At 40.6% G+C, this 14,741-nt stretch overlaps 1 long non-coding RNA gene across 3 annotated transcripts in view; it reads right to left on the reverse strand.

The window, feature by feature from the left end:
• Positions 1-322: 322 nt before the first annotated feature.
• LOC140702813 (uncharacterized) overlaps positions 323-14,741 on the reverse strand; it is a 40,021-nt gene continuing 25,602 nt past the window's right edge. For all 3 annotated transcript variants that reach the window (XR_013539341.1, XR_013539342.1, XR_013539340.1), the window contains 4 exons: positions 9,109-9,286; positions 7,516-7,597; positions 3,561-3,727; positions 323-617 (listed from right to left, as the gene is read on the reverse strand). This is a non-coding gene — a long non-coding RNA (uncharacterized LOC140702813). The remainder of the gene's footprint in view (positions 618-3,560; positions 3,728-7,515; positions 7,598-9,108; positions 9,287-14,741) is intronic.

The raw sequence follows: 14,741 nt of genomic DNA on the forward strand, positions 1-14,741 counted from the left end.
CACTCGGATGTCACAACTCTCTCCTTCTCTCTCCCTCCCTTTCTCTCGGTCTCTCTTCCCTCCCTCAGCATCACGTTCATCCCTTGAGCCCTCTGGGCAGAACAAAAGTCACTGGCCGTGCAGCCATCCACTGGGCCAAGGATGGAGTGGAGCAGGGCTCATAGGCAGAAGCCCTCTCACTTTCTGCATTGTGCGGACTAAGGCCTATCCTACACACACACACACACACACACACACACACACACACACACACACATACACGCACGCACACACACACACACACACACACACACACAAACACACACAGAGTGTTCTCAGAAGCTGATGCAAAGCTAATTATTTATTCTTCAAGAAACAATTTAGAGATGTTAAGTCTTCTGCAAGGTCTTTCTGTTAAAAAAAAAAAGACCTTCTCCTCAGTCGTCGATATGCAACAAAGCAGCATCCTGCATTTTTGGACTGTCCTTGCGGGATGGAATAAATATGCATGGCACGGTTCTCAAACGTTGTTGGCGTCTAGCTCCCTTGGCCTTACTGGCTGCTGGCCGTCCGTGGCTCCCCAATGTGATCCTTTGGGTGCCTTTTTTCATCCGTTGATTGAATTCTTCTGAATCTAACTGCAGAGAGGAAAAACAAGAAAGTAAAATCACTTTCACTAGAAGTCTCAACATCAAATCAACGATCTTGGCATTAAAATTATAGTTAGCTGGTGCCACCCTAATTCAACTATATTTTGGTGCTTACTGGTTTTGTTCCTGGTTCTGTGAACTCGAGAAGAGCTAATTAAGGTCTGAAGGCCTGACCCAACCCACACCCAGGAGAGCTTGAGTGAGAGGGAAGGAAGAAGGACGATCCCGTCCCCTGCCCGGATGAGCGGAAGTTCTTCCTTGCTTCCCACCTCGTCCTGGCATTCTGAAAACATGGCCCCTGGACCCAAGGAATGGAGCTACAGGGCCGTGAGAATTGACCAGTCACCCGTGGTTGAATGAAACCACAGGTATTGGTCCAGCTGATCCGAGGGTCCTACTCTACCTGTCACTGAGAAGCAAGAGATCTCATGAAATAGACAGAAGCCGAGCAGTGTGTTCATCAGTGAGTCTATTGAGAACAAATACACTACACAGTAGAACCTCTACTTACAAGCGTCCCTACCGATGAACAGTCCAACTTACGAACAGCTCCGTTTGCAAAATTTTGCTTCTACTTGCTAACGGAGCTTCAAGATAAGAACAAAAAAATGAGGTGGGGAAAGTGTGAAATTTGAACTTTCTGTTAACCGTTGGCCAGCGGAGAGGCTGTTTCTCTGCTACCTTGCTCGTCCCAGCAGTTAGAGAGTGGATAAGGAGAGAGTCTTCAGACTGCCTGATACTGTACTCTACAGACTGTATTTTTTTGGCTTTTTTACAATTTGGATTTTTAGATTGTTGACTTTTTTAAAACAGAGAGACTGCCTGTTCTGGGTGAATACAAACACTGTACATTATTTACTGTGCTGTACAGGGGTTTTTGCAGCTTGGTGGAGGGGTAGGGCTAGGTGGGAGGGTTATGTTTCTGTGCCCTGATGGGTCTTGCAGTGTGGATATAAAATGTGAAAAGTAGACTGCAATATTAAATTAAAATTAAATGTGAAAATTAGACTGTATAATTTTAAAATGTAAAATTTATGTATTTATTTTTGCATTCTGTGGCCCCTAGGGTTTGTGTACTGTAACCTCTCGGTTGATTTAAAATGTGTGAGTGTAAAAAGTGGCTTCAACGTCTTTTTTTTCTTTGGGGATCTGTTTGCTGTAATAATGGTTGCTGGTTGCAGGCAGGCAGGCAGGCAGGCTTTAAAATGGAGTTTAAAATGGAGTTTTCTGTGGACTCGAGGTTCTCCCCCCCCCATGCATTGTCTTATCTCTCTCACCCTCTATGCTCTCTTTTTATGATGAAGAGTTCTGTGCTGGAATAATGCTTGCTGGATTCTGTGTCTTTTTTGAAGGTGTTCTATTTAAAAGGTGTTCTCCTGCCCTTTTTTTAAACGAAAAGGTGCTTGGTTTTCTTTAAAAGGTGCTGGTTTTTAAGGATGTTCTGTTTAGATGGAGTTCCCTCCACCCTCCCTCCTTTCCTGCCCTTTTTTTGACTAAAGTCCATCTTAGGTCAAAAGAAGAAAAATTCTCCCCCTAGTGATAGAGGACGGATTAACTGGCTTTGCATTAGTTCCTGTGGGCACTAATGCTTCAATGTAAGAATGGCGCCTCTAGATAAGAACGAAAAACAGCCGGAATGGATTAAATGGTTTTCAGTGCATTCCTATGGGAAATTTTGCTTTGACTTACAGAATTTCGAGTTGTGGCCACCATTCCAATATGGATTAATTTCATGGTATAAATAAATAAATAAATAAATAAATAAATAAATAAATAAATAAATAAATAAATAAATAAATAAATAAATAAATAAATAAATACATGGTTTTCAATGCATTCCTATGGGAAATTTTGCTTCTACTTACAGACGTTACCTACTGGGGTAACTACAAGTCACTTCTGACTTGACGGTACATAACTTTAATTAGCCAGATCTCAGACTTCATGCTGACTTTGTTCCTAGGCTACCATCACTTACTGGAGACAAATGCAAAGGTTATTGTAAAATGCGCTATAAATCATTGGAACCAAATAACATGGGAATTTGAGCTGTGGAGTCTCCTGCAAAAGGACTCTTGTATCCGAAGAAGGGGCAGAGCTCAACGAATGCCTTTAAGGGATAGCGCTCAAGGCAGGCAGTAGGCCGGTTGGTGGGGCAAGGGAGGTACAGCTGGGAAAGAAATGGACCTGGGAACCGCCAGAAACAGAGGAGAGGGCATCGTGACCTTGTAGTTGTGTTTTGATGCTTCTCTGCATGAACCGCTGAGTGCCTCTTGCAGTAGCAGGTCAAATATCCACTACCCGCGTATATCTCCATCACAGTTTCTCTGATATCTGACCAGTGCCCCTGACCAATTCCCAGTCCCTGAGATTTTCTGGAAAGTGGCCACACGGTCTGACCAGTGACACATGCATTCGTTATATCCCATTTGCCTTCCTTTAAAACACTCTACACGGGACTGCGTTCAGTTCTTCACCGTAAAAGCTTCACTGGTCACATGTTCGTTTCTGGACATAATTCCGACTGCCCTTCGTATCCTATAAAGGCCTCCATGGCCTTCCAAAGGGGGACAAAGGGTCCCTCCAGCCCTTCTGCTGGCAGAGAAATGTTTATTATTACCCATGCATTTGGCCAATGACTGATTGTAGAGGATAGTGAGTAGGTCCTTTTTTTCCCCCAATGGTAGGTGTTATACTCCTTTTTGGCAATTTTTTTTCAATAGCTCCTTGATTTCTTTAATCCTGTGTTTGTTCTGATGTAATCATTTATTTAATAATCTTTTATTGAACTTTATTGTGGGTTTGAACTTTATCTGATTTTTAAATCGTGTTGCAAGTCTTGTTAAGTCCTCCATGGGAGAAAGGTGGGATATAAATACTGTAAATAAATAGACAAACATATTTCTTTCGCATTAACATAACAAGACTTACTTTATCCAGATCTTCGTCTGATATAATTTTTTCAGCCAGTGCCCAGTTTGCATCAGCTAAGAATCTATCGAACTTCAACATTGCAAAGGCAGTGGCCAGCAATTGTTTGAAATGTTGAAAAACATTATGCCTTGCCATGCGCTTTGGAAAACTAACATTACAGAGTCCTATAAAAACAGAAAAATAATCAATTATTCCCTGTAAGAAGTGTAAGGAAACAGCAAATACCTACAAGAACTACTCTGGGCATTTTTATTTGAAGGGTTACATATAAACAGTCTTAAACTATGAGAGTCGTGCAGTTTCACTTTCCTAGGCAAAACAGTACTTATTCAAGAAACTAAATCAAAGGGAAACTTCACCTGCCTCGTGTACTCTCTTTCTCTTCCTGTACAGAAGAGCATCACAACGACGGACATGTTTTTCCCTTTCTAGCAGATTTATGCAACTAGTATGTTTTTAAGGGAGAAATCAGAGCTATTTGAAGAGATTTAGCCCAAAAAGTCCAAGCGCAGCTTACAAAATATCAGCACTCAAGTTAAGCCCACTTTACTCCAGCAAGCCTGTATTTGTTCTGTATCAAACAGAAGGCCGTTCTCTGCAGGCAACACATGTGGTTTTCTCTCACACATTTTCTCCTCTACTCCTATAGATTTCTAGGCATGTAAAATGTGTAATGACCACATCTAAGGAATTGGCCAGCAAAATACTCTCTGTGAATATTCATACAAATTCTATTTGCCATGGTTGACAGAACATCTCTCACAAAGCACAAAATCTTCAAAATTTGTCCCAGAGTAAGTGAGACAACCCCTTCACGGATTGCTGCCTTGTTGTGGCGAAGGGGCTTGAGTAATTCAGAGAACCTATGGGCTATGCCGTGCAGGGACACCCAAGACGGGCAGGTCACAGTGGAGAGTTCTGACTAAACGGGATCCACCTGGAGCAGGAACTGGCAAGCCACTCCAGTATCTTTGCCAAGAAAACCCCATGAACAGAAACAAAAAAGCTAAAAGACATGACCTGGAAGATGGGCCCCTCAGGTCGAAAGGTGTCCAACATGCTACTGAGGAAGAGCAGACGACAAGTCCAAGTAGCTCCAGAGCTAATGAAGTGGTTTTGCCAAAGCTGAAAGGACACTCACCTGTGGACGTGCCTGGAAGTGAAAGTAAAGTCCGATGCTGCGAAGAAAAATACTGCATACGAACCTGGAATGTAAGATCTATGAACCTTGGGAAGCTGGAGGTGGTCAAACAGGAGATGGCAAGAATAAACATTGACATCCTGGGTGTCAGTGAACTAAAATGGACGGGAATGGGAGAATTCAATTCAGATGATTATTATATCTACTACTGTGGGCAAGAATCCCATAGAAGGAATGGAGTAGCCGTTATAGTCAACAAAAGAGTGGGAAAAGCTGTGTTGGGATACAATCTCAAAAATGATAGAATGATTTCAATACGAATCCAAGGCAGAACTTTCAACATCACAATAATCCAAGTTTATGCACCAATGATCAATGCTGAAAAGGCTGAAATTGACCGATTCTATGAAGGCCTACAACACCTTATAGAACTGATACCAAAGAAAGATGTCCTTCTCATTCTAGGGGATTGGAATGCTAAAGTAGGGAGTCAAGAGATAAAAGGAACAACTGGAAAGTTTGGCCTTGGAGTTCAAAACGAAGTAGGGCAAAGGCTCATAGAGTTTTGTCAAGAGAACAAGCTGGTCATCACAGACACACTTTTCCAACAACACAAGAGGTGACTCTACAGATAGAAATCACCAGAGGGGCAATACCCAAATTAGACTGATTATATTCTCTGCAGCCAAAGATGGATCTGAACCAAATCCCTTACGAATACACAGTGGAAGTGAAGAACAGATTTAAGGAACTCAATTTGGTGGACAGAGTGCCTGAAGAACTATGGATGGAAGCTCGAAACACTGTACAGAAGGCAGCAATAAAAACCACCCCAAAGAAAAGGAAATGCAAGGAAGCAAAATGGCTGTCCAACGAAGCCTTAGAAATAGCAGAGAATGGAAGGGAAACAAAATGCAAGGGAGATAGGGAAAGTTACAGAAAACAGAACACAGACTTAAAAAGAATAGCATGGAGAGACAAGAGGGCCTTCTTAAATGAACAGTGCAAAGAAATAGAGGAAAAGAATAGAAAGGGAAAAACCAGAGATCTGTTCAAGAAAACTGGATATATTAAAGGAACATTTTGTGCAAAGATGGACATGATAAAGGACAAGAATGGTAGGGACCTCACAGAAGCACAAGACATGAAGAAGAGGTGGCAAGAATACACAGAAGAATTATACCAGAAAGATTTGGATGTCCTGGACAACCCAGATAGGGTGGTTGCTGACCTTGAGCCAGACATCCTGGAGAGTGAAGTCAAGTGGGCCTTAGAAAGCATGGCCAACAAAAATATGCAAAATATATAATAGGAAAGGCCGGACTGGAGGAATCCCAAACTGGAATTAAGATTGCCAGAAGAAATATCAACAACCTCAGATATGCAGATGATACCACTCTTATGCCAGAAAGCGAGGAGGAATTAAAGAACCTCTTAATGAGGGTGAAAAAGGAGAGCACAAAAAATGGTCTGAAATTCTAAGATCATGGCCACTCTTCCCATCACCTCCTGGCAAATAGAAGGGGAAGATATGGAGGCAGTGACAGATTTTACTTTCTTGGGCTCCATGATCACTGCAAATGGTGATAGCAGCCACGAAATTAAAGAACGATGACAAACCTTGACAGCATCTTAAAAAGCAGAGACATCACATTGCCAACAAAAGTCTGAATAGTAAAAGCTATGGTTTTTCCTGTCGTGATGTATGGAAGTGAGAGCTGGACCATAAAGAAGGCTGACCGCCAAAGAATTGATGCCTTTGAATTGTGGTGCTGGAGGAGGCTCTTGAGAGTCCCCTGGACTGCAAAGAGAACAAATCTATCAATTTTGAAGGAAATCAACCCTGAGCACTCACTGGAAGGACAGATCCTGAAGCTGAGGCTCCAATACATTTGCCATCACATGAGGTGAGAAGACTCCCTGGAAAAGATCCTGATGTTGGGAAAGTGTGAAGGCAAGAGGAGAAGGGGGATGACAGAGGACGAGATGGCTGGACAGGGTCATCAAAACGACTAACATGAATTTGACCCAAATCCGGGAGGCAGTGGAAGATAGGAGGGCCCGGCGTGCTCTGGTCCATAAAGAGTCGGACACGACTAAACGACTAAACAAACGAAGTGAAACAGACAGAAAACAAGACTATTTGCTATATTTTCTTATGACTACTTTATTTCGGATGAACGTAATAGCTTAGGCTCAGCAAAGTCACGCTTGTAACTTGACAGAAACAAACTAGAGAAAATTGAGGAGCTAAGAGATGCTGACAGATTTTCAGAACCAGAATCCACCCCATTATCACACCATCTCTGCACGGCATTTTACACAACCATGAGAAAAAAAAACAGGTTTATTTTCCTACTAGAGTAAGAGCCTGAATTAACTTAATTAAATTACACACATTTAGCATGAAACAATAATTTACATCATCATCATCCTTATGGCAATAATATGGGACAATCAGGACAACCCTATCTGCTTACTCAAAAGTATGTCCCAGACAATCCAGGAATGAGAACATGGGATATCTGTCTAAGTACTGAAGGTTAGACGGTGAAACAAGCACAAAAGACGGACAGAATAAAGCATATGAATAGGTGGCCTCTGACAAATAACGTATCTGGGATAAGAAAAGGGGTTGACAAATTTATATTCTGGGCAGAACAGGCAACTTTAATTTAAAAAGCACATTTCATCATTCAATAACTAATTTTTAACTGACCATAACTATTTAATTGTTCTGTAAACTATATCAGAGGATCAACAAATATATTATTCTTCCAAAAGAAACAATGAATATATTAAACATTTTACCTAATGCGATAACCAGCTTTTTCACAGTGGTAGAATTAATTATCAAGGTTAGCAAAGATGATGATACAGAATAGAATAATATCTGAAATATAAAAATGCGTACAATTAGCAGAGAACAAATTTGATACTTTTTAAAAATGCTACAATATTTTGTTAATTCCCCTCCCCGTATCAGGCCATTTTCTGATACAATGATCCTAAGCATATTGATTCAGTCCCAGTGTGCTCACTAGCACTTAGTACCCAGTAACTTCACTTACAAAAATTATCTAGTTACGTTTGAAAGATTAAAGCTATTTTCACCAAAACAGCAAGACAATTTTTAACTCTCTCTAACTTAAAATAATAATAGGTCAGTGGCATCAAAGTACCTATATAAAATGAAGATGATTTCTGTATCACAGCAGTCAAGGGACATACTGAATTTACATTTTCCTTAAGTGTGTATCAAAAAAGTAAAGGTCAGTAAAATTGAAGGCATACATTAAAAGGCTCGATGGTGAGCATTGAAGTTCTGCATTGGGACCGCACAGCCGAGCCAGTGTTGCTACCCATTGGCTTCTGGTTGCGGCCAAAATTCCCTGCGAGGGGGTGGGAGGGGGCCTCACACGGGAACATCAGAAAATTAGAAGGAACGTTAGCCAGGACCCACAGATTATCCATTCCCAGAGTTATTTCAACCTTGCATGCTGCCTTTCATTAAGTTTGCCTGGGAGGGACCTTCCTGGTCTAGGGCCACGGTCAATCCATCGAGCAGAGACCCGCCTCTGATTTCAAAGGGAGCCTCCCCTCTCCGCTTAGCAGCCTTTTTAGTCTGCTGGTATTCGTGCACCCTTAGTGCCCTGCGAATGTAGTCTGCAGATGTCTGCTGGAAGCCGGCTGTGAGTCTGTTGAGGCCTGTTGCTCTAAACGGTCCCTTTTTTGTACCGTCGGCTGGTGATTCTTCCTCTTGCCAGTGTCTCAGGGTGAGTTACTGAGACTGAAAGAGCCACTGGTGGAGACAATAAGGGGGGTCTCCTCTGAGGAGACTTCTGCACCGTGACTCCCTGCACTTCTCCTGTGCACCTAGATATTTTTAACCAAAACTCAGTGCTCTTCCAAAACTCGTCCTTCTAGGGTCTTGGTGGAAGGACACAATTTTTCTCGTGAGGCCACTGATGAGCAGTAAATGAGGTGCTTTTGCGGGAACAAGATCTAAGTGGCGAGTTAACAGAACTGGCACTCTAGAAATAAGGACAAAATAAAGTGGACCAGATGTAAGAATTACCAGTGTGGACATTTTCTCATCAAGAATACAAAGGACAATTGTATTCTGCAAACGTCTAAACTGCAAAGGTAAATCCTCTGCGCAACACTACTCTGCCCACAAAGAACAGCCCAGTTCTCGGTGGCAGATGCCTGCAGGATCTTACCATCCATTGGTGAGAAAAGTACAGGTCACTTGGAGCTGAACGTTTGCAAGATGTCTCCAGGAGGGTCTACTTGTTTCCCATCTCCAGTAATCACTCCCTGCAATCCCTCCGTCACAAGACATATAGAATGCACCATATAGACGTACGTATATGAAGTAATTTCCAAAGTATTTAAGTTTACCGTAGTCTTAATCTCAAGGTCTTCTGACTTTACACTTGGGGTTCGACTAAATGCCAGAACCGTGTTAAAAGTGGAAGTGCCTCTGACGCCACTCCAGACAAGGACAGCTCCCCAGCGCCAGTTAAACCCAAAGCCGAAATGGCTCAAGAAAGGAGTCAGTACGCACATAACTAATGCACTGAATAAAAAAAGAGAAAGAATAATAATTAAGGAGGATGTGTTTATATTGCATTTGTTAAAAAAAATTAAGCAAATGACTGCCAAATGTATTCGTTAGACAAGAGATCCATATTATATCAGCTTTCATATAATAAATCATGGCATTTATCAATCCTCTTTTTTCCCCTTGGCTTGTGGTGATATGTCTGAATATATCAGAATGACCTGGAGAAAGGCCTCTAGAGATGGATTGCTGGAAGTCTCAGATTCCACTTCCTTGTATTTCAAGAAGAAACTTATTACTATAACTCTAATTAAGTGCATTAGCTGAGAGGTTTTGCTAATTTTAATGCTCTTCCATTTTATCCAAGATCACTTTGATTGATTTTTCAATATGCTGTCTTTTACAGTGCTTTACTAATTAGGAGGTCTGTGGTGTCCCAGTCCAAATGGACAAAACGAGGTCCTTACAATCGTCCACCAACCCTTCCCATGGTCCACAAGTCAAGGAAGCCACACTGCTACTTGCAATGGGAGGAAAGTCAAATGCCTTCTTTCTAGAAATATGACAGCTACTGAAGAACAGTTTAGTGAAATATCTGTTTTTTTAAAATCTGTTTTTATTCTCCTAGGAAGTTTGTAAGCTGCTGAATGCTCTTAGTGGAAAGATGGAGTGAGTATGTATGTGTGTGTGTGTGTGCGTGCGTGCGTGCGTGCATGTATGTACTGTATATAAATAAAAATAAATAAACAAATAAACAAATAAACAAACAAACGAACGAACGAACGAATGAATGAATGAATGAATGAATGAATGAATGAATGAATGAATGAATGAATGATAACAGCTTCAGTGGGTCAGTTAAAAAACTCCCCATTATTTCAATAGCAAGAAAGAATTTGCAGCTTAAAACTGTGCTTTCCATTTTCTGCACTAGACTATTTAAAACTATTTAAAAATCATACATTTGAGGAGGTATAGTCCATTTGAGATATTTGATTCTTTAAATTCTTTAATCCAAAAGCCCACACCAAAACATATATGACATTTATGTTAGCCGCCTAGAGTGGTCCTTAATTGACCAGATAGGCGGGATATAAATAAAATAAATAAAATAAATAATAAATAAATTTTACATTTGTACAAAAAAATAGATAAAGGAACCTGTTACTAAATCATTATTGATGTATTCTGACAGGTTTGATATAAACCTGAAAGGAATTGTTAATTCGGTTTTGTATAAAGCAGTTGTAAAGAGCAAAAATGCTGTATTTGTCAGGATCCATGCTAAGAATGAATTTAAAGGTAACAATTTCTACAGCTGGGATGATACAAGATACTTGTATCAGCTGTGAAGGGAAACCAAGGGTTGGCTGAGCCAAGAATAAAGCCAGCAGCCTCAGCACACATTATGGTGGTGGTGTGTTGATGTGACGTCGTGGAGAGAACTTGGAGAAGACTCTGACTGCTGGACTGATTTACAAGGACTCTGAACTGATTAATGCCTAAAATCTGTTGATATTGCTGTGAATGACCATTGGACTGAAGAAGGACAAAGCTGTATGTATATATTCTGCAACAAACTTGATTTAATATAATTTCTGCTATCAAAACTGTATCTTTGCTAGTTGACTTCTTCGATCTGGAAATTCTACTTGTTAGTGTCACCTGGCACCTGCTACAACTCTGTCACTGGTTATGGGCCCAGGAATACACAGCCAAGGTAAATGCTGACCTGAGAGAATCCAGAGGGAGTGAGCCAAAATGAGCAGAAGCTGCAGCAGTAAGTAGAAACAGCTTTAAAATACAGTCTGTAAAATGCCCAGTGAAATGATAGTCAGGACTGACTATAAAGAAGCTGAATGGGGAGAATTACTCCACATGGCAGCAGAAAGTCCAGCTACTTCTCCAAAAAGAGTCATTATGGGACATAGTTGAAAATCCACCAGCTGTGTTAAATGAAAGAAAAAAGGTACAGAATAGCAAAGCACTTGCAATAATCGGCTTGACTCTAGAAGACCGTCTCTTAATCCATCTTACAGGCCTAACTTCAGTGAAGCAGGTGTTGGCTCATCCAAGGGGACTCTTTGTAAGAGTCAGCATTGGGAGTCAGATACAGTTAGCAAGGAAATTATTCTGTACCAGATTACAAACTGGTGAGAGCATGTTACAACATTTAGAGCAAATGAAAACAATGCTCATGGATTTAAGATAAAAGAATATAGTATTTACAGAGCTACAAGAAGCTTTCATAATTCTCTCTTCATTGGACCACACATATGACCAATTTGTGTCAAACTTGGAGGTTCTACCCCAAGCTGAACTGACTATTTTGAATGTTACTAATAGGCTTTTGGAGGAGGAACAGAAAAGGAAAGATAATATGCAACTCCGTGACACTAAACCCTCTAATCAGCATAAATTACAAAGAAACAAGCCAAATGAACTTGGGGAGGAGGAGGTCACAGCTGAAATTATTCAATTATTCAACCTGGAAGCCACCTAGAGTGGTCCATCAGTCCAGATAGGCGGGCTATAAATCAAATAAATAAATAAATAAATAAAATAATAAATGTTTTGTCTGTGGTTCCAGACAACACTTGATAAGAAATTGCAAATCTAAAAAGAAGAGAGAAAGAAAGCCGCCACGACAAGACAAAGAATCACATCTAACAGAGACTATTTACAACTCTAAAGACCACAATGAGGAATGGATTATTGACTAGGGTGCCACAGCTAATATGTGCAAAAATAAGAAGCTGATCTACGATTTCCAAGCTGTATTTAATCAACAGGTATTTTTGGCCGATGCTGTGACTGCCAAAATAATAGGTAAAGGTAAAGTGAAACTACCATGTCTAACACAACCAATTAATGTGATATATGTGCCTAAGCTAAAGCATAATTTAATATCAGTCAGCTCATTAGCAAAAGAAGGTTTTACAAGCACATTTTATAAGAACAAATGTATACAGGTTAAGCAATGTGAATGTAAATAATGTTTATGAAAATGTATGTCCCCATAAGGACTGTATTCATTTATGGCATTTAAGGCTAAGTCATGGTTTAGATTATTGAAGCTAGAATGTAATTTCTGAATGGGATATGTAGTAGTGAACAATGTAAAATGGATTCCATATTGGTTCTCTGTATAAATGATTTCTGCATGCTGACAGTGTGTTCTTGCAGAGGGATGTGGGAATGTTCTCTTGTAGGCCTGAGGAGGACATTCCTAGATAAGAAGACTGGTCATTTGTTATGGCGGAGTGCAGGCGGATCTAGGAAAACAACACCTGTTTCCCATGAGAAGAGAGAAGAGAAGGAGGGTCTGTTTACCTGACTTCATGCCGTGATTGGATGAAAGTGTGAGAGACGGAGAAGGAGGGGGGTGTTACATACAGCTATGACCTCACCTGTCCGTCACTGCTAAAGCTGTGAGTCATCTACCAATGGTGTGACGGAGGGTGGGACATAAGGGGTGGAGCTGTTATATAAATGGGAGTGAATGTGTGTGAGAGATTTTAGATAGGGACTGATAGGGCTTGGATAGGGCTTGGATAGGGTTTAGAGAGGAGTTAGGAGATCTGTGATATATTGTGAGAGTCTGTGTATGCTAGTGCCTTTATTATAGTGATTGAATTATTATTTAATTATAAGTGATTTACCATTCCTTTTATTTGTACCCAATAAACTTGAGTTTTTATTTTGAATCCTATTTTGGCCTGAAGCTACTTATTTGAGGGAATGGTTGGTGGCAGTGGAAAAGAAGAGTGAAGTAGAGTGACGTAACGACCCCCCTTTGTGAGGTAGAGGGAGGCCGTTACAGGGGGTTTCCAGCTAAGCTTGAAAAAGGAACTCTTACTGTGGACAAAAGCCTTTTTCCTGATTTCTCATTTTTGGACCTTTTTGGACTACAGTTTGCTAGGTCTTGTTGCCTGCTGTGCAGTGCAGGTAACAGACTGATAGAGATGTAGGGGATTAGGTAGAAAAGGGGGGCTTTAAGCCTTTGCCCACCCTAATAGAGCTTTTTAGTGATTTTTCTAGGATTTTTAGTGTTTTTGTATTTAAAGAGAATTATTGCTTCACTTATATTTTGTATCATTCCTTGAAAATGATAACATGCTGGCTTATGCATTAAACTGACTTTATTTTGTGAATTTCTATATTTTTCTTAATAAATTAATAATTATAAAAATCAATTGGTCTCTTGAACAGTGGAGCTGTCTTAGCATTACCCTAAGGGAGAAATATAGGGCCACATTTTGCTACTGAGTCCTACCCAGACTGAGCTAAGTATGTCTACTGACTATAAAGCTTATGTGTCTTTCTTTTTTGGAATTTTCTAAGGTTGCAGAAGTATATTTTTAGGGCAGACTTGTAGGCAGAAGTGTTGGGGCAGCCTTTGGCTGAAGTTACCAGGACTCGACTTGGCCTAATGAGGGAACACAAGCTTCTAATTACTCTCTGTCCGACCGGTCAAGCATCCTCTAGGGGAGCTGATCGCTGACAATGCTAAGTACAAAACATTGTGTAAAACGATAGAAAATTCAATTGGTATAAATTTAAAACCATGTGACAAGTATATAAATTGCCAAGCTTGTCAAATAGCCAAAAGTAAATGTGCTCCAACTAATAAATACAGTAATATACAAGTAGAGAATATTTTAGATCTAGTGTCTATGGATTTAATTGGTCCAAAACAAGCATTCCTATGAGGAGCAAAATACATTCTATCTATATAGGACCACAAATTTAGGTTTGGTTTCTGTTATTTAATGAAAGATAAGAGCTCAACCCATATAGAATTTGAAAAATGGTTGAGATTTGTTGAAATAAAAACAGGAAAGAAAGTTAAACAAATTCAGATTGACAATAGAACAGAATTTACTAATGCAAAGTTCCTGTCAATTCTGAATAAACATGGTATTAAACGCAGAAAGACAGCGCTCTACGTGGGGCTTCCTTTGAAGCTGATGCGGAAACTTCAAGTGGTGCAGAATGCGGCGGCCAGACTCCTTACTGGATTGAGAAAACACCAGCAGATCTCTCCTACTCTGGCCATGCTGCACTGGCTGCCCATCCGTTTCTGCATTGACTTCAAAGTGTTAATGCTTACATATAAAGCCCTAAACGGTTTAGGACCTCGATACTTGGCGGAACGCTTACTCCCAACTAGTTCTACCCATGTCACCCATGCGAGCCAAGAGGTGAGGCTGAGGAGCCTGATGCCAAGGGAGGCCCGGAAAGAAAGAACTAGAAACTGGGCCTTCTCAGCGGTGGCTCCTCGTCTCTGGAATAACCTACCTCCGGAGATTCGCGCTGCACCCTCGCTGGGTACTTTTAAGAACCAACTAAAAACATGGATGTTTAGGCAGGCCTTCCCTTCCAGTTATTTCCTGTCCTCTTTCCTTTTTTTCTCTCTTTATCTGATTTATTTTTATTTTTCCCATCTTATAGAATCATCTAATTAATT

This window comes from Pogona vitticeps, chromosome 15 (genome assembly GCF_051106095.1).
Source record: "Pogona vitticeps strain Pit_001003342236 chromosome 15, PviZW2.1, whole genome shotgun sequence".
In the NCBI taxonomy this organism is placed as follows: domain Eukaryota; kingdom Metazoa; phylum Chordata; class Lepidosauria; order Squamata; family Agamidae; genus Pogona; species Pogona vitticeps.